The 20923-nt window shown below is 44.8% G+C and overlaps 1 protein-coding gene across 5 annotated transcripts in view; it reads left to right on the forward strand.

Annotated features, from left to right (window-relative positions):
• Positions 1-478: 478 nt before the first annotated feature.
• PUM3 (pumilio RNA binding family member 3) overlaps positions 479-20923 on the forward strand; it is a 58537-nt gene continuing 38092 nt past the window's right edge. Inside the window, exons 1-5 of one of the 5 annotated variants that reach the window (XM_029203015.1) lie at positions 479-810; positions 3370-3462; positions 4450-4543; positions 4647-4959; positions 11009-11123. The gene's annotated coding sequence lies outside the window, so the exon portion shown is untranslated. Of the gene's footprint in view, positions 811-2132; positions 2183-3369; positions 3463-4449; positions 4544-4646; positions 4960-11008; positions 11124-19217; positions 19404-20923 lie in introns of those variants that run through there. The other 4 variants (XM_029203013.1, XM_029203014.1, XM_029203016.1 and 1 more) reach the window with 4 other exon arrangements.

Here is a 20923-nt window from a genome sequence, read left to right on the forward strand (position 1 = left end):
GTATAACCTTATTATATATATTTGATATCATATTTAATAGAAATTCACTCAAGACCCACAAGCCGTTTGCAGAGAGATAGTATGAAACAGGGTTTCTGTTTTTCAAATTCAAAAGAGGAGAAAATATTTATTTTCGTAAAATATCTCTAACCTAAATAAAAAGGCTTAAATGCATTTGCATTACATAAAATTAAGATATTTATGCAGAGTGTGTTACTTGTAATTACCAAACCAAAGCTTGTTCTCTGTTTTACTTGTCTAATCCTTAAGAAGTCACCCTCTGGGGAACTCACCCATGGTATTTTTGTTCTTCCAGCATCAATAAAATACAGTGGTAGAAAAAAGACTGAAAACTTGAAATAAATGAATTATTTGCACTCCCATCCCATTCCAGTCTGGCCCGTTCCTTTAACAAGTATTACTTGAGCATCTACTACACACCCAGTCCTGTTATTCTAGGCACTAGGGAGACTGACGTGAAACAGACAAATCCCTGCCCTTTTGTAGCTCAGTTTTAGTGTGGGAAACAGACAGCAATAAAGTAAATATATAGATAATTTAGATAAGGTTAAAAGTGGTGAAGAAAGTAAAGCAGGATGGGGGCTAGAGATTAATGGAGTGAGGGAAGGAGGTTTTTAGGTAGAATGACTTAGAGACTCAAAAGTTGCCATATTTTCTGTTACTCTAACAGTTGGACTTTGCTGGCTTTCATCAATTACTACACCCTCCCTCTTCCTTCTCACCTCTGGAGGGAGAAGAAAGGCAAGGAAAACCAAAGGACAAACGACTCAGCGTTATTTCTGGGACTGAGTGAGACTCATCTTGATTTTGTGTTTTGGGTTTTTTAAAAATAAATTTATTTATTTATTTTTGGCTGGGTTGGGTCTTCGTTGCTGTGCATGGGCTTTTCTCTAGTTGCGGCGAGCAGGGGCTACTCTTTGTTGCGGTGCGCAGGCTTCTCATTGCGGTGGTTTCTCTTGTTGCAGAGCACGGGCTCTAGGTGCGCGGGCTTCAGTAGTTGTGGCTTGCGGGCTCTAGAGCACAGGCTCAGTAGCTGTGGCGCACAGGCTTAGTTGCTCTGCAGCATGTGGGATCTTCCCGGACCAGGGCTCGAACCCGTGTTCCCTGCATTGGCAGGCGGACTCTTAACCACTGCACCACCAGGGAAGTAGTCCTTCATCTTGATTTTTGGATAAAGAAAGAAAGAGAGGAGCAAAGAGGGGCCAGGAAGCGGTTTTGGCTTTAGCTGCCAAAGAGGAGAGGAGAGACTCCAGGAAGAGAAGGTGTTAAAGAAATCGCAGTGCTTCAGAGGCGTGACCAGAAAGGGGGACTAGACGGGGGAAGGATTGTAATGAACTCATTCCTTCTTCGACTGGAGCCTGGCTAGCTTGAGGGATGTTTTGCTTTCTTCAAATGGCAATATGCGTGATTGGCTCATTAAAGAGGCACTGAACAAGGATTATCAACCAGGGTCTTCCAGTCTTCCTGAGGTCTCTGGACAGAATTCAAGCGGTCCATGAACTAAAATGGTGCGACAGAGAGAAAAATCAAATGCATCTTTGTTTTCATCAGCCTCTCACTAAAATTAATCTATTCCATCAAATATAACCACCACAAACATCACATTACAGTTGTTGCAGATACCTTGAAATATCATTTTTGCCCATTAGTATTTCAAAACCACCATGGGCAGGAGGCCCCCCCGGATCTCATTTACTGCATTAATAAAGAAGCACACGTATTCCTGTATCTCACATTTTCTTTAGTATTCTGATGATTGAATTTCAATATAATTGGCTTACTTTGTAACCCTTTGCATTCTAAATATTATGCATTTAAAAACATAATGCTGAGAAGGAGTTCAGAAGCCTCAGCCGAATGCCAGAGGGCTAAGAACTCTTGTATTACACTCTGTCAAGAGCTTGACTGGGAAGAACAGAATCCTTCAAGTCACTCTGTGCCAAGGGAGCCTGCAGAATTGCCAAAGAACAGGTAGGACCACATTCACCCCTTGCCTCTGGGGCTCCAGGCACTCGACTTTAGGAGAGACTAATAATCAGGACTCTCCTTTCTAGCTTGCTGAGGAGTCACCCATCCATCCTGTGTCAGACATTTCAGGGGAAATAGTGCCGCCTGGTGGCAGATGTTCTTCCTCAGCCACACACTTCTGTCTGTCTTGCAGGTAGGAACATTCAGGGCAGAACACATTGGCATTTAGAATGGTCTGTGCCTAGCTCTACCCCTACCCCATGTACTTTCTTTCCACTACACATGTCCGGGCTTGCCAATTCCCAATATCACAAATTTGATCCATGATGATATTCAAGCCAGGTTTTGCAGAATCACACTTTATGTCTCCCTTTAGAAATGTTCATCAGTGGGCAGTGATTGGCAGTGTTTAAATTCCCATGCTCACAGGGCTTCTATAATGGTGACAGTCTCTTTCCCCTCAAAAAAGCATTTTTATTTGTCTTAGTGCTTGGAGCGTTTCAAATGCAAGGTGCACAGAGAGATAGGAAGGCTGTGGGGGGCTCCTTTTCTGTCTGTCTTGAGGCTTCAGGTGGCATTGATCTTAGTGGATTCTGGGTTTCTGACACATTGACCCTGGGTTTGCTTCCTCGCTTTGGTCAATTTGTCCATGAATCATCAGTTGTGGCGCCAGCTCCTGACGTGGGCTCTGCTACTTCTCCTCCCTCCCCCAGCCGCTTCCCACGACCTCCACTGCCCCCTCACTGGTCTAAGCCACCAGCCTTTCCTCTCAGGTTGTCAGAACAGCCTCCTAACTGGGCTGCCTTCTTCCTTTGTCCCCTTGAGTTCATTCTCCATGTGGCAGACAGTGAGCCTATAGAGACACAAGTCAAATCATACCACTCCTCTGCTCAAAATCTATCTCACTCAGAGTCAGAATAAGTCTTCACAATATCCTACAAGCCTCTGTAATCAGGCCTGCGGATAACTCTCTGATCTCACCTCCTACTACCCTCACCGTCAGCAACAATACTGGCCTCCTTGCTGTTCCTCAACCAAACCAGGCATGTTTCTGCCTCAGGACATTTTTACTTGCTGTTCCCTCTGCCTAAAACGCTGTTCCTCCAGGGACCAACATGGCTCACTCTCTCACTTCTTTCACGGGACCAGAGACCCATACCCCTTATTTTACTTTTCTCTGTAGTACTTATCACCATCTCACATTTTATGTATTTTACTTATTAATTTGTATTGTCTTCCTCCACCTGCTAAAACATGATCTCCATGAGAGTAGCGATTGTTGTCTCTTCAGGTTATGATAGTATCCCTAACATCTAAAAAAGTACCAGTCACAGCAGAAAATCCAATGTCTGTTGTATGAGTCCTATTTCCTGCCATTAGGAGGTCACGCTGTACCTGATGGATGGACCGTCTTTCACGCCTGCAGTGAGATCTGTCCCCCAGCCGCCACTCAAGACTCTCCTGGCCTGTGAGGTCAGTGGATGACTTTCCTATTCCGAGCTATATAGCAGGCTTCTCTGTTGCTTGTAGCATTAAAGCAGGCCCCCCCAAAGCAGAGTGGCCCAAATCTACTTTTTCTGTCAAATTTGAACCAACCTTGGGATGCAAGGATCACTAAGTGGCAAATTTTCAATATGATTACTTTGGGGAAGTAACAGTATGCAAATTGGCAGTGCTTGTATAGGGTGGCTTTGCTTTAGTTTCTCCTGAGAGCTTTTAATAAATACCATTGCTTAGATCCTTCCGCTAAGGGAGCCTGACCCCATTAGTCTGAGCTAGTGGTGAGGGGCGGGGCGTTGTGGCGTGTCAGGCATTGGTAGTTTAAAAAAGCTACCAGGTGTGCAGCCAGGGAGGAGAAGCCCTGATTCAGGACTTTAGAACTGGCAAAGCATTTCATGCATTATTGTCTTTGCTTCTCACATTACGTCCACGTGACAGGTGGGGTGGCAGATGTTTTTTGCCCCGTTTTACAGGAGATCCAAGAAGATCGCTGACTTGGCAGCCAGGAAGTCTAAGAGTTAGGATTTGAATCCAGCTTTGGCCCCAAATCCGGGACTCTTTCCCACCAGCGTAGAGCAAAAGTCACCTCTAAATGAGGTTGTAAATCCATCCAGAGCAACGTTCTCCTCGATGGCGTATTTCTAACTGCACTTCTTTCTCCGTGAGGCTGCATGAGAACAGACACCAGGCTGCCTTATTCGCTCAGAGCCTAGCGCAAGTTATTTGATGAGTGAATGAATGAGGAATGAGTGAATGCAGCCTTTGCACCGTTGGCCCATTTGCTCTGCTGCTCTCCGCAAGTTCATTGTCAGTTTGGGTGCCTTTGCGCTGCTTCGGTTGGCTACACTGTCCAGTGACAGTTCCACTCAGATGCTGGTTTTACTCCAGGGACATCTGAGCTCACATTTTATCCAGGTCAGGGGAGCTACCATGAACCCTCTTTTCTTCCCTTTTCCTCAGCACATTTCTGCAGCTGAAAGATTGACCGAGGCATCAGCATGAAGAAATTACATTCTGTCTGCTCAGAAGTCCCACGCCAGTGGGCTCGTTATAGGTAGGCCTCAGTGGAATAGTTCTCTTTCCCAGCAAGTCAGAGTGGAAAGAGAAGGGAAGAGTGAACTTCATTAAGATGTGTTCACCCATCGATTTCTTTCCAGATGAACCTGATGGCTCCCTACAAAGTGGAAAAGTCCCATCACCTCCTGTTTCCGTGAGGGTGCTTTTGGATGAGGTAGCGTTAAATTGGTTGACTTTGAGGAAAGCAGATTGCCTCTATCAGGTGGGTGGGCCTTATCCAATCAGTTGAAAACCTGAATAGAACAAAAGACTGACCTCCTGGGAGCAAGAGGGAGTTCTGCCAGCAGACGGCCTTTGGACTTGAACTGCAATGTCAGCTCTTCCCTGGGTCTTCATCTTGATTGCCTTTCGACTTGAACTACAGATTTCGGACTTGCCAGCCTCCATCATCACGTGAGTCAATTGTTTAAAATCAGCGTCTCTCTCTCTCTATGTACATATACACAGATCCTATGGATTCTTTTCTCTGGAGAACTCTGACGAATACATCCCAGTAGTAACAACCCAGAATATCTCCAGGCATTGCCAGGTGACCACTGGGGGGCAGAATAGTCTCAGTTGAGAACCACCGCTGGTGACAGGTGAGGCTCCCTCACGGCATAGTTTCTGGAGAGGCTGACCTGGCTAAAATAGTCCAGAACCTAATGGAAGCTAAAGTACCTCCTAGAAGGTGTTCTCTATGTGTAATTCAGTTGGAGTTTGTTCCAAGTCTGGTCTGACAGCAGAGGTCTCAAGGAGTCTCTGGAGTATTTTAAGCTAAAACTAAGCATCTTTGCCTTGAGCATCAAATTCTCTCTTCTAGAAAAACTGTGTCATACTTGCCTGAATTTTACTTCAAAGAAAAATGAAAGCAAATCACCCTTGAATCCAGTCCTTACAGACTTTCTCATTTATAAGATTTTCTCTCAATTACCTTATGTTGAAAAATAGAATATTGCTTAGAGAAGATGAACCATAAACTAGTTCAGATCATTGCAGATTTTGGATGTGAGTAGAAGGCTCCTGAGAGAATCAGTTTTTTTTTGTTTTTTGTTTTTTTTTTAAGGGGCAAAGAAATATTATACAGTCGTTATTCCTGGGTCGTAAACTTGAATGTTGAAAGTCCTTTCTGAAAACAGCATTGGGTGACTCCAAAAGTGCCTCTATTGATGACAAGGATACTTCCATCAAAAACGAATATGAATAAGGAAAGCTAAAAAAAAAAAAAAAGACATCCTAGACAAAAAAACCCCAAACAATGAATACAAAGGCTTTATTAAATGAAACATAAAAGCAAATAATATTTCCAAATTTGTATCTTACTTTAAATGTGGCTTTGAGTATGTTCATGTCACTAAATAAATTAAATATTACAAGGAGGCATTTGGCTAGTTTCCCTATGTCTATAAAAGTTGGCCCAGGGCTTCCCTGGTGGTGCAGTGGTTGAGAGTCCGCCTGCCGATGCAGGGGACGCGGGTTCTATGCCCCGGTCTGGGAAGATCCCACATGCCGCGGAGCGGCTGGGCCTGTGAGCCATGGCCGCTGAGCCTGCGCGTACGGAACCTGTGCTCCGCAGCGGGAGAGGCCACGACAGTGAGAGGCCACGACAGTGAGAGGCCCGCGTACCGCAAAAAAAAAAAAAAAAAAAAGTTGGCCCAAATGTACTTTTGCAGATTGTCTCACTGACAGGAAGGAGCCCTGAATGGTCAGCATCTGTGGTATTCTTTAAGCAAAAGGATCGGAGGGTGACCAAGCCTGTCCCCTCCCTCCCTCTCCTCTCTCAGCCTTTCTACTCTGCTTTTTCTCCATTTCCTCCCCCCTACACCCCAGCCTCCTCTTCTGCTTCACGCTCCCATTTCGTCTTCCTGTTCTCCTTGCTTTTTCCTTTTTCCTTCAAATATGTACCTTTCAAAGATCTCCATCCCCTTGGGCATATGTGCCCATTCTTGTTCTCCTGTCAAATGTGATGGAAAGATGAGAAGAATTTAGGAGAAGAAAGGGGAAAAACTCAATTCTCGTTGCGTCACTGAGAATGTCAGTGGGGAGGAGCCTCCACAGACGAGCAAGGTCTGGGAAAAGTCATGCGGAGGATGGTTCCACCCATACACTGGGCAAAATATGACTCGCTGCCCTCCCATCTGAGCCTCAGAACGGCGCGCATAGTTCCAACAAAGCGAACCAAGAAAGTAAAGGTTATATATTTCCTCTACTGCAGGGATGAACTTGCTGCAGGAATCAGCATTTTTTCTTTTGAAATCAGATTGACTTGGCTGCGCTCCCAACCGCCAGAGGTAGTGAATATTTTCAGCTGGGTTTGTGGAAACCGCTCCCTCGTTCATGGATCTTAAAGAATCCTACCGGTGTCAGCTGCCCACAGAACTGAGGAGTGAGCCTTTAATCTTTAGTTTGTGATGGCGGCCGAGGAAATGCCCATTTCCCTGGTCCCGTGACCTTCTGAGGCAGGTGGCCCTGCTCCACCTTGTATCCCCTACATTCCAGGAGTCCCTGACCCCGCCTCCACTCCACTGCCCATCACCTCCCCGATTTTGCCCTTCCAATCCCTGCAGTGTTTTCCTTCTTGGACGTTTCAGCTCCATTCTTCCAGGAACACAGCCTTTTTCTTTTTCCCTTTTTTTTTTTTTTTTTTTTTTTAATAAGTCTGACTATCCTGCCAAGGAGCATAGGGGTGAGAAAAGGGGAAAAGACCTCTTATTTTTTAGTGACAGCTTTGAGAGTGAGGTTGAATGAACGCCTCAGTAAATTACTCTCCCATGCTTCTTCCATTTTCTGTCTTCAGTCTTTGGTGAGTTTTCTCAAAAACTCCTGCTTGAAATATTTGAACAAACTGCTAGGTTATACTTAGCTTATTTTTTATCTCCGTTATCCATAGGTAATGTTCCTTGGTTTACATTATTTCTTCATTACTTTTTCTTTTGTTCCCATGCAAAAGACAGATTGGCTGAAATGAGAAAGTCTGGAATTTGGATGTGTGTTACTCTCCCATGAGTATGTTTAGAAGCTTTACCATACCTTTCCCCAGATCTTTCCCTAATATGTGTATTTCATAGGTGTTATAAATGATTAGTCTTATAAGTGCTTATTTTCCCTAATGTATTAAAAAGAATACATGTGGGGCAGGTGAACTTTTTTCAGAGGTTAACTCCACAGTCATTAAGTGGACAGAGTCCCTTGTTGCCTTATAAAGCAAGGGTCTATAAAACCAAGCCTTGCAACTCTTCCTTATAAAAGCTCTTGAAATCTGTTCCTTCTTTTCATTTCCTGCTGTCAGCACATTGGTCTGGACCCATGTGACTCTCTGCTTAGGAGTCTTAATCTACTGCTGCTCCCGCCTGTAGCAGATCCTGCCAATAGCCTGTCCGTATCACCCACCCCTTTCTATTCTGCACACTGCCCCCCGCCCCATTGCCAGCAGGTGCATTTATGTCTGTTTCTCCGATGCTACCAGATGCCATTTGGATGCCCATGTGGCAGGCTGGCAGTTCTGGGGAACCTCGAATCCCTGCCCCCCGGAGCAGCCCTCAGCCAATGACTGCTGGGAGCTCATGTATAAACACCTCAGCTCCTACATCCTTTGGGTAGGATGCCTCTGAGCTGTATGTTCTACACTGGCTCCCAGAGTCCCCCAACAAGACTAATGTCCAGTTATCCACGATGATAAATTACTTGACATTGAATACTTTACTGTCTGCCTCCTGTTCCCTATCTCTCTCCCCCAGTCCCATGTTGGTTATGTCCTGGCACCACCCCCAAAATCAGTTATTTTCGCTTGAATCTTGGTTTTAAGGTTGACTTGTGGAGGAACTCATTCTAAGACATTGCCTCTCATGTCAACCCCCACTAAACAGTCATGTTATATTGAACTTTCTTTAAAAGTTCAAGGAGGTTAAAACCCCAAAACTTTTGTCAACATCATCTCCACTCAGAAATCATTGGCAACTTGCAGTGGGAAAAGTACAGATGGTTTTAGCCTATGGCTTAAGATTCTATATCATGTGGCTTTTTTCGACCTTCTGTAATCCTGTCTCCTACAACTTCCTTGCACTCACAATGGAGGTTCCAACCATTCCCGGAGGACACAATGCTCATCTTGACCCCCAAGCATCTGCCGGCACCATTCCCACCACCTGAGCCGCACGCCCCGCTGCTTCAGTGTATCTGAGGCCACCCGCCATCAGGACCGTTGTCCTCTTTGTGGATCTTTTTGCTGAACACACCATAACTTTGGCACTTTGCCTTTATTTCTTTATTGTGATATGTACCATCTTTTTCTTTATTCCTCTCCTGGCCTCCCACCTAACTGTGAACCCCTCCTAGGGTAGTTAAACCACTTTCTGTCTTTAGGACCTAGAATGTAGGTTTACAGACACTAGGTGAGGACACAAAATTCATACTCTGCCGTTTATTAAATGTGTGACTGGGCAATATATATATTGTCTCTTTGAATTTGTTTCTGTATTAGTGATATATCAGTAATGTAACACTAGATATAGTTGTGATGATTTGAGTGACATAATACATATGAAAAGTGCTCTCGAAACTATCCAACGGTATCTAGTTAGTCATGATTAAGTGGTTGGCAAATAATTCCTTCTGCTGCTGCTGCAAGTGGGAATGATAAAGTTACGTAAGACAAGCAGCTCCCTAGAGATAAAGAATGAGTATCAGGAAAAATCAGCAAAAAAAAATATGTATCATTTTATTGAACCAGTTCATGGGCAATCAAGTAGCATGATTCTATCTACCTCACATATTCATTAATCCTACAGAAGTTTATTGTTTCAACGTCAGATCATTTTTCTCCCCTGCTCAGAACCCTGAGACGGCTCTTCTTTTTCACTCAGAATAAAACCCAGAGTCCTTAAAATGGCCTAAAAACCCTTTCACCATCTGCCAACTGGTCCTGCCCTCCTCCTGAACTTGTTTCCCATTACTCCTCTCCCTGGCTGATTCCAGCCTCCTGGGCCTGCCTCCTTTCCTCAAAGACATAGTCACGTGGGGTCCTGACTCCTGCCTTGGGTCCTTTGCTCCAGCTCTTTCCTCTGCCTGGAAGGCTCCTTTCCCAGATGCATGTTTGGCGAACTCCCAACCTCCCCAGATTTCTCCTCAAACCTCTCCTTAGTGACACCTACTCTGACCACCCTATTTGATGTTATAACCGGTTCCCCCACTCTGGTTCTCTCTTTACCCAGCCCTATTCCTTTTACTATAGTACTTCTCATCTATCCTACAATGCCTTTATATAGTGTTTGTTATTGTTTGGTGTTTATTATCAGCAAGTCTTAGTTTTGTTGACTAATATATATCCCAAGTGCCTAGAACAGTGCCTGGGACAGAGTAGCCACTGAATAAATATAGTTGCTGAATTTGTTGACTCAAGCTCTTACTATGTGCCCACAAATAAAATAGCTCTGATCCTTATACTTGTGCAATTATAGTTTAACAATTACACCCATTTCTCAAATATTATCGACAGCTGAATATGTGCCAAGCAATCTGCAAGGCCCTAGAGATATTACAGCAAACAGAGGAACAAGTTCCCTGCTTTCACACAGCTAATCCTTGTGAAACGATATGATGTTGTAAAAATTCAGGCGTTAATATATGTGAAACACTCAGCCACCAAATTAAAAATTCCAGATCGTTATTTTCACGTCCCTGTCTTGTGGACAGACACCAAGAGCACCCTGCCTTGCACATATTAAACCTCAGCAATAAAGTGTATTAAGACAAACACTGGATTGTGTGCTCCCCAAAAACCTAACTTCTACTTTCAATGCGAAGTCATGTTTTGATTCAATAGTTTATATAATTTATTGTCCCAGGAGCTATTTTTTTGAGATTTTTCTTGGAAGACCTATTGCTTTGAGTTGCTAAATACTAGATAATACATTAAAGAGTATATGGTAGAAATTTATCTTGTCCCCCTAAATATAGAAAAGACATAAGGTTAGGCTTCTAAAACCCTGGTGATGGTTCTGGTTTTTGTCCTGGTCTTGACACTAAACCAGTCATATGACGGTGACGGGCAGAATGTGCACCACTCAGGTCTTCCTTCAGGAGAGAACTTGCTGCAGGAGGTGAGCGGTGGGGTTAGCTGAAAGCCTCCAGCTCTCAGACCTTCGGCATCCACCACAGTGTCCAGACCAAGGCCAGAGGCTTCCGGGGCTGCTTCAAGCCAACAACAGAACGTGGCTGCGATGCAAGAGCCAGGCCATCCCTGCCCAACTCGGGACTCTTCTAACGGCCAGTTTTTGCTTTGAGTCTCCACACCAGCCTGGCCAAAGCATTCTCAGAGCTGTTCCCTGGGGCTCTTCCTGTACAATCTTTCCTTCCCACATTGCAGTCCGAGGCCCTTCCTCTTACCCCACTTCCTCTTCCCTTTATCTTTACAGGCTATTCCCTGCATAAATCTTATGTTTCTAACTCTGCTTTTGCTTCCCAGAAAACTTGAAATAGCACCACTGGTACCAGGAGCGGTTCCAGAAAGCTGGCAAGAAGATGGGGTTGGAGACGGGGTCACTCACCACAGGCTGGTGAGGAGGGTCCCAATCCAAGTGGTAAGTGGGGCACAGCTAGTCATTGGCACAGATGGTTGTTCAACTACTAAAAACAATCACCACTGATCAGCAGGGGGTCCCCTGGTGGAGAGGAATGCCCTTGCCAGGGCGGTGGTTCAGGCATTTGAATGTTATGGGGGGCTTCCGTGTATCTAAGGGGAGTGGAGTTGGAGGACTCCCTGCAGAGTGACAGTGGGGCCCGGAACCAGATAGTTAAAGGCGAGCGGAGGAAGCAGAGGCATCTCTGGTCACTTACAAAGAGGCTCCTGTCCCTTGCGGGAGAGGACAACGTGAAGAGCAAGCCCAAGAGAGTCATGGATCCCCAGAATCTTTAAAACGCTTAGCCCAGGCAGCCTGTTACACTGAGGGCAGTGGCCCGCTTGGGAGAACTTGAGACCCTGAGACATGGGATGGGGACATGAGTGGGTGCCCCCAGTTTTGCTCTGCTGACTGCCCTGAACATGCAGAGCTTGCAGAGGTGGCCACACTGCCTCGTAAAAATCCACACTCTGCTTGAGCAGGAAGACACTGCAGAGGCCTCTCCCTGCAAGACAGCACCTGCTCCCCGATGCCCTGCTCTCAGGAGCTGCCCCCGCTGCCTCTCCTGGCTGCCAGGCCAGTAACTAGGGTTAAGTCCAGCATAGCCCAGCAGAGGACATGCTGGGCCTGATGAAGGAGAAGAGAAACTACCCCCCTCCCATGGGACCAGCACGAGTTGGCCAGCATGTAACTGTCAGGGGAGAAGACTACCCAGGGACTGGGTTAAGAGGATGTTTGACCAAGGGGCTGGAAGGTAAAAGTGAACAAGTGGGAAAACTCTGACTTGGGGTCACTTTCTTGGGACATGGGATTTAACACTCTAGCGAGGACCCTGGAGGAATGGGGCAAACACTATGTTTTTACTCAAATCACAGAGCAGAGGTGAAATGCCTGAGTTACCACAGCAGATGGTAAAATAGGATGGAAAAAACAGATGGAAAAGAGGATCAGAAACAGTTCACACTCCTTGGAATGAACAACAATATTCATTTACAGTTTTGCACCAGGGCTATGTTAGCTCGCCCACCTTCTGTCTTAATATAGTCCAAAGAGATCTGGACCATCTGGACATCCCGCAGAACATCACACTGATCCATTACATTTGTAAAATAAAGACATGGCTAGCGTGCTAGAGACCTTGGTAGGAAGCATGTGTTCAAGAAGGTGGGAAATAAACTCTACAGAGTTTCAGGGACAGGCCACTTCAGTAAAGTTTTCAGGAGTCCTAAAAAGCTAAAGGAGGTACACATTTTTAGGGTCAGGGGCATGTCAGGATATCCCTCCAAAGTAAAGACACATTGTTGCCTCTTGGATTCCCTATTACAAACAAGGAAGTACAGTATCTGGGGGGCCTCTTCAGGTTCTGGAGGCCAAATAGTCCACATCTGGGAATCTTGCTCTGGTCCATGCGCTGGAGGGTGTGGAAGGCTGCCACCTGTGAGTGGAGCCTGGGTCAGGAAGGAGCTGTACAGCAGGTCTAGGCTGTAGTGAAAGCAGCCTCTCCACTTAGAGCAGAACAATGGGCAGACCCTGTGGTGTGGGAAGTGTCAGTGGTGAGAAGAGATGCAAGCGCAGAGTTCATGGTAAACCCAAGTAGGAGGATCATATAACACAGGGCCTTGGGGTTCTTTAGCAAAGGCCTTGCCATCTGTAATGGAGAATTATGTGCATCTGAAGAAATAGCTCCTAGCATGTTACTGAGCCCTCATAGAGACAGAGTGCTTAATTATAGTGTACCAATGACCATCCACCCACAACTGCCAGTTAGGAGGTAGGTTCTGTCTCACCTGTCAATGCATAAAGTGAAAAGGGCCCAGCAACAATCCATTATAACATGGAAATGGTATATCAGGGATCGAACCCAAGTAAGACTGGAGGGCATGAGTCAGCTGTGTGAACAGAAAACCCAGACCTCCATATCACCCACATGATACACCAGCTCCCCTTCCTCGTCTCTCCCCGATGGCCACAGAGCAGGGTGCCTTACAAATAGCTGATGGAGGAGGAGAAAGCCCAGGCGTAGTTTACAGGTGAGTTGGCTAGGCTCGGGGGTGCAAACTGAAACTAAATAGTAGCATTACAACCTCATTCAGGCTGAAAGACAGCAGAGGGGGAGAATCTTCCTAATGGGCAGGCAGTGCCCCTGGTCATCCAATTGATGCGGAAGGAGAAGTGGCCCAAGGTGAGAACATGTAGAAATTCCTATCATTGGCCAGTGCCCCAACCAGCTGGTCATGGACCTGGAAGGAAAAGGACAATGGGAAACAATGAGGTCCAGGGTAAAGGCAGATGGGAGTGGACACAGCAAGTGACAATTTTCACATTGTTAATACCCATCAAAAGGCATCTGCAATAAACACTGAACAACCAAGAAGACAAAAACGACTTGGCCAGTTGACATCAGTGAGCTTGCAGCCCTGGGCACTCTAGAGCTGGCCTGATGGGTACATGAACAGAGAGGCCACAATGGCAGAGACGGAGGCTACACATGGGCCCAACAACATGAACTTCCACTTACCAAAGCCAGTCTCTAGTGATTCCTCTGAATGTAGAACCTGCCAGCAACAGAAACCAGTGCTGAACCCCTGATATGGCACTGTTTCCCAGAGACCAACAGGCCACCTGCTGGAAAGTTGATGACGCTGGGCTCCTTTTATTATGGAACGGCCAGCTGTTTCTCCTCATAGGGATAGAGCCCTATTCCAAGTATGGACTCGCCTTTCCTGCCCAAGAGCCTCAGCCAGCACCGCTATCCAGGAGCTAAGAAGTGCCTGATCCATGCTCATGGAAAACTACACAACATGGCATCGAGTAGGGAACACACTTCACAACAAGGGAGGTCATGTGATCCACAGAACATATCACATACTGCACCATCCAGAGGCAGCCGACCTGACAGAGCTTGGCGTTGGCTTTTTAAAGGTGCAGTTGAAGCACCAGCTTAGAGTCCAGAATCTGCAAAAATGGGATGCTATCTTCCAGAATGCAGAATAAATCTAAATCAGAGATCTCTATATAGTGCTATAAGAAGACTACATAGGCCTGAGACCTAAGGAGCAGAAGCAGGAATGGCCTCACTTGCCATCATTCTAAATGGCCCTCTGGGGCCATCTGTGTTTCCTGTTCTTACAGCTCTGGGCTCTGCAGAGTTCGAGGTCTTTGTCTCAGAGGGGCCATATTCTTGGCAGAGGACAGAGCAAGAGTTCCACTGAACTATGGATGCTACCTGGACATTTTGGACTCACTGTGTCCAGGACCAACAGTGAGGAGTCACCATGTTGGCAGGAGAGATGAACTCTCCTCAGTAGGAGGAGGCGGGGACGTGTGGGATCACTGTAGAGCCCAGGTGATCCACTTAGGTGCCTCTCAGTACTCCTTAGCCCCCAGTATACCTGTAAGTGGACCTCTGTAGTAGTCCTTGCCTTACAAGGGTATGCTTACCAGAGTCTCAGAACCCTCAATTAAAAGATCTTTTTTTTTTTTACCACATCCTTCTCCCTTTGTCCCTGCCTTCACAGGTGTCAGATCAGTATTAGATCAGTATTATGGTCTGAGGATTCCCTCTTACTCGTGTCCCCTCTATCCTTGTCTTTCACAGGCTTTCCCCCCAGTAAATGTCTTGGCCTTCTAATTCTATCTTGGCGTCTGTTTCGTGGAGAATTCAAACTGACATAATGGGCTTAGGTTAGTTGGCTAATCTTTTCTCCCTCTTAAAAGGAGGAGGAAAGTTGGGTAGGTATGTAGAGCTAGACATCATTGTAAGCCCTGACGTAACCTGTCTATAGTTTTTAAAAGTAAAATGGCAGAAATAGTTAGAAAATTAGTAATTTATTAATAAGCTTGGTTATCAAGTCTTTATTGCTCAGAAATCAAGGAAATCACAAGCCAAAATCAGTCACTAGTTTCCAAAGGAAATACTTCTCATAAAGCCCGAAAACAAAAATTTAACAAAAACTTAAACCAAAAACATGTTAATTGTTCTCATCCTCGCTAACACCTGGGGCTGGTACATTTGGCCTGAGGAGTTTTGTTTTACCACGGTGCATTGTTAAGGCTCCATGTATAAGTGATAACTCGTGGGCTTTAAGTGATATTAACTAATCTTTGACATGATCTTTCATTAAAGGTGGTATTTTATACTACAGTCAGATACACTTTCATTCTGATGGTCTGATTTTTCTTTCTGTGGCTCCTGTGGGTGTCACCAAAGAAAGTAAAATTAGGACAAGGTCAATTTTATGTTTACTAGACAGTAACTAGAACATTCTAAATGCACAATTAATGTTTAGACTATATTTGTGCACTTTTTTAGCAAATGTGTGGTATTGAAAAACATAATCTACTCTAGTCAGAAGCAGTTCTTTTTTACTAAATGAAAATGTGTTGGCAACTGCTCCGTTTCCATGGATTTATGACTCTAATAGGTCCTGAAAATAAAACCCAATCTTTGCCAAAATCTCACTTATGCTTTATATCAATAACATGCCCTTTGTCCCTGCTTATGCATTTGGGAAACAGAGAAACTATACCAATTAGTTAAAAATCCATTAGTTAGAACTCTAAAGAACGGATTTGGAGGGAGGGGAGATGTGTGGGAGCTGACACCTAACACTTTATTTTTATGAAAAAGAGAAAAATTGTACAGAATCATGATGAATTGAAAAAAAGAGTGAATCTTTTCCAGAATACATTTGGAAGTGTATAGTTCAAATTTAAACCATTTTCAATATCTAATGATGTTAAATCACTGCAGGAGACCTCAAGCAACAAGAGAGATACAGTTATGTCCAAGACATTCTACTTACAGAAACAAGTGCACTATACATTTAATTCTCTAATTCTAGTGACTGCAAAAGGATTAAACAGGGTTTAATCCTCAGTTAACTGGAAAATCAAATCACCAACTTGAACTCCATTCCCTAAATAAGCAACTCTTAATTTTAGCTGCACCTTAGCATGTTCTGGGGGAACTTTCCAAATTCTCAATGCCCAGGTCCCACTTCAGACTAATTAAATCAGAATTACTGTGGTTGTTGTTGCTGTTTTTTAATCCACAGGTGATGTGTGGCCAAGATTGAGATCCACTACCTTGGATACTACAATTGTTTTAAGTTTAAGCTTACTACAGTTATTTTAAGTTTTAAACCAGTTTAAATTACAAATTAAATCTCTACTGTTGGATGAAAGCATATTTGCCAAGTTACCTTTAAATTTACTAGAGCACTGGAAAAAGAATGAACTCCAAATGCCTGGTTAACATTATGTCTGATGGTCTTCCAATCCTTGGGGTGGCCATGTGACTGAGTTCTAGGTGCTTAAATAGAAGGGGAACCCTGCCAGGTCTTTTCCCTCTGAGATAAAAGGATAGCGCCCTACTGGGGGGACAAAAGTGGATTTCATCTTTTCTGCATTCTCCTAGCCCTGAACTCTGATATAAATCCGGAAACTGAGAAGTACATCTTGTAGTCAGAAAACAATAGTGAAATAAGACAGAGAAAAACAAATACTGTGTGATCTCACTTATATGTGGATCTCACTTATTGTGAGTCTCAAAAAACCCGATGTGGATCTCACTTATTGTGAATCTCAAAAAACCCGAATTCATAAAAACAGAGAACAGATTGGTGGTTGTCGGGCGGGAGGGGGGGATCAAGCATAGGGGAAATGGGTGAAGGTGGTCCAAAGGTACAAATGAAAAAGGAAAAAATGAAATCAGCTTGGGTCTGTGATGACACTGTTGAGCCACTGAACTACAGCAACCAATTGCCTTCAGAATTTTTGTTGGGGGAAGAAAATTATTGATTAAGCCACTATTAGCTGAACTTTCCATTATTTGCAACCAAAATAATTTCGATTGAATACACCTTGGTATGCGCTCGCCCTCTGTCTCCCCCCCTCCAAGCTACAAATCACTAAACATTTACTATTAGCTGATAACTTTATAAGCTTTTGAGTCACACAGCAACCCCAAAAGATAAGTGCTGTTATTCCCATTTTACATATGCAGAAACTGAGGCCCATACAAATTAGTTATCTTGTCCTCAGCATAGCCCAGCAGAGGTCATATATTCCTTGGATTTTAGGCCAGGTTCTTTTGATTCCAATGCCAGTGCTCTTAATTATGTTGCTATAAACCTCTTGCATGTGTACAGGTCTAGTTGTCCTGATTAAATTGCATGCCATATCATTTAGGAAGAGCATTTTAAGCTTGTAGGAATACATATAACGTTCAACATTTAGATCCTTAAATATTTGAAGAATTAACGGGCTTAACTTGGTCAACTGTAAAATTATAGAAAATTTTGTTGGTGGTGGTGGTGGTCTGCGAAACCGCAAGATACTTCCAACTCACTCCAAACAAAACACTCAAGTCAATCTCTCCTGTCAACTTTTTGACAGCACAGATTTGATAACACCATAAATAATAATCTAGGACTTAGGTATGTGACAACTTTTTTTCTCCCTGGTGAGAAGGCAGAAGAATATTAGAGTTTGATGTATATGTTTAAGACAGCTACATGGATGTGTCTTAGAGGATATGGGGTGCTGCAGACTGTGGTGTTGCAAATACAAATGAATCTCTTCCAGGTAGGGTGTATATGTTAAGATTTTGTTATTATTATTATTAGCTAGCACATACCATACTATTTGCCTAATAGGTGCTGTTGATGGACCTCCTGCCATTCCTGTTCTGTATTCTCTCCTTTTGAGCTTTCACTGGAGAACTAATGAATTAGAGAAAGCCGTCCAGGGTCAGTCACGTTGAGTTTGGAGTCAGACTCACTGGATCAGAAATACTGAATGTTTCCCCTTTGTCCATAACATGAGGGGGAAAGATGTACTTAACTGTTCTTATGAGCTTATCCAAACATAATACTAAAGGCAGACAATAAGTACTTATCGACGGTCTGTGTGCTGAAGAGTGGGATAGGTGTCAGGGAAGTAATGATGGCCCCCGCCCTCAAGAAGCGTAGTCTAGTGAATCATCAGTCTCAAGCCAGTGCCTTAAGAGGCGGGAAGCAATGTGATTTAGAAGACAGTAAAATCTGATGCTTGACACCCCTGAGATCAAGTCCCATTCCTCAACTTTCTGAGTGGCCCTCCAAAAGATATGTCAGTGTACCAACCTGCAGAAGCTATGAAAGTGACCTTATTCGGGAAAAGGATCTTTGCAGATGTAATTAAGTAAGGACCTCCAAATGAGATCATCCTTGATTACCCTGATGCGCCCTAAATCCAATGACAAGTCTTTATAAAACGTAGAAGAGGAGAAGACATAGAAGAGAAAGCCGTCTGAAGACAGAGGCAGAGGTTGAAGTCATGCAGCCCAAGCCAAGTAACGCCTGGAACCACCAGAAGCTGTAAGGGGCAAAGAATGCTCCCCCTAGATCCTTCAGAGAGTGCACAACCTCGCTACCAGCATGACTTCTGACTTCCAACCTCCAGAACTGTTAGAGAATAAATTCTGTTGTTTGACCAGACCAGGTTTGTGGTGTGTCTTCATCTGTAAAATGGGGACAACATCCTAGTCTCATTTCCTGAAATGTTAAGTGGGGTAACTGCTGTCTGGAGGAACGCGCAGACGTTTAAAGCGGCAAACGTTTATTGAGCGCTTGTCCTGATCATTCAGTGTGCTAGGCGCTTTCCCTGTGTGACTTAGCCATCTCTACTTTATTAATCAGATAACCAAGGCTCAGAGAAATTCAGTCATTTGCCCAAAGGCATACAGCTAAGAAGCGGAAAAAACCGAGATCGCAATTCTAGCCGACTCCCGAGATTTCCCTTTAACGTCCCCCGCTGGACTGCCAGGGAGGATGCAAATGAACGCACTCTCAAAGCGTTAACTAGTTTAGCCTCAGTTCCAGCTACAAATTAGCCGAGCCAACCAAGCCTCCGCTTCCACAACTGGTCAACCCTCGTGGGATGCCGCCGGCTCCCCCGGCCGGGAAGCGACAGGGTTAATGACGTCACTTTCAGGAGCCGCTATCACGTCCTCGCCCCACGGTTCCTTTCAAGGGCCAAACCCCGCCTGTGACGCAGCCCTCGCGCTTCTGGACGAAGGGAGAATAGAAGTGGGCCAATAGAAATGCCGAATTTCCGTTTTTCCGGCTAATCCCCACCCCTTAACCGAACTCGGCCGAGGAAGAAAGGAAAAGGCGACTAGGGGGCGGGGCAAAGCGAGGAAGCGGAAGCCGTGGCGGCGGAGCTGGGACGAACGCCTACCTGGGCAACACGTGTGCGGTGAGTGCGGAGGCCGCTCCCGGGAGGGATTTGCGGCTTGCTCGGCGCTGAAGTAGGAGGGTCTCTCGGGTAGAGGTGTTCACACATGTCACCCGCCGGGCGACCTTCTGTGCCTTTTTCTGTTCTGGGAGTTTGGGGGTTGACGGGAGCCTGGCGACAAGGGCGGTTTACAACTCCTCTCCCTGCCACGCTTTCAGCCTTTTTGTCGTATGTTTGACATCCGCTCTGCGCCCGGTCAGTGCTAGATGCCCAGTTTGCAACCTGAATGTACAGTTGTAGGTTGTAAGCGTTGGGAAGGAAATGACCTGGGTGCCGAGATACAAGATAGGGGAAGTCTGACGTGATCCTGAAGCCGAGACCTAGAGCGTGGCGAGAGGCAACCCCGAAATCTGAAAGCCCAGGGAAAACTACTTTCCCCAGAGGCCGTAACTTGGGCTAAGTCCCTGAGGTGGAAGGGGGGCCGATGTTCGTGAGCTAGAAGTTCAGCCATATGAGATAAAGGAGTAGGGTGAGAGGAGGTTCTGTGGGGCTTTGAAGGCAATGGTGGGAGTTTCGATTTTCTCTACAATGGAAAAATATTTGCGTTATTAGAACACAGTGAAGGCTTATAAGCAAGGGAGAAACACAGTAGGCCCTGGTTCTTTTTGTAAAATGGATAATAATTTGGATTATTATTGATTATATAGTTGAATTATTGATGATGGTTTGAATTAGGGTGGTGGTACTGGAGATTGAAGTTGAAGGGTTAGAGGTGTCTTTAAAGATTCGAGAAGAATTATTGAAAAATTGAATGTAGCAGACAAGGAAGAGTAAACTCTCACAGGTAAATCTTAGGTTTCTTGAGCAGTGGAGTGGATGCTGTGCCATTGCTGAAATGGGGAAGAATAGGGTGGGGAAAATTAGATGAGGATGTTATTGTTCGGGGGTGGTTTGCAGTGGTCATATAGTTAAAGAATTTTATTTCGGTTCTATTAAGTGTAAGGTGTTTGTTAGACACCTAAATGGAAGTTTCAGGTAGGCAGTTAGATACAGAAGCCTGGAGCCCAAGGAGATGTTCCTAATGGAGAGATAATTTGGGAGTCCAGCATAAAAAGCCACGGGATTGCACGAGATCACCTAGGGAGAAGAGAGAGGGCAAGACTTGAGGAATGCCAGCATTTAGAAGTTGGGTATTGAATGGTCATTACTTTCCAAGTGCAATGCTGAGCCTGCTGAGAGGAGTCGAGATCAGTCACGATCAGTCACCTGTCCCTCTATTTCTGGGAAATCTCTGCTCTTTTCCTTCATGAGGCGGAATTGGGCTCTTTCAGCTCTGTGGCTCTCTGAACACTTTTTATATACTTCAGTTATAATGCTTAATTATGCCATGTTTTAATTTTCTGCTTGCCTGTCTCTATGACACCACACTTTGATTTTTTTTTGTATATATATATTTAAAACCCATTAGCTCTCTAGCACATAGTGTGTAGGTATGCAATACATTTCAAGTCCAAAGCGGTGTTATAAGAAGGTTATCAAAA

Source organism: Monodon monoceros, unplaced genomic scaffold (assembly GCF_005190385.1).
Source record: "Monodon monoceros isolate NGI ecotype Baffin Bay Population unplaced genomic scaffold, NGI_Narwhal_1 Super_Scaffold_5, whole genome shotgun sequence".
Classification (NCBI taxonomy): domain Eukaryota; kingdom Metazoa; phylum Chordata; class Mammalia; order Artiodactyla; family Monodontidae; genus Monodon; species Monodon monoceros.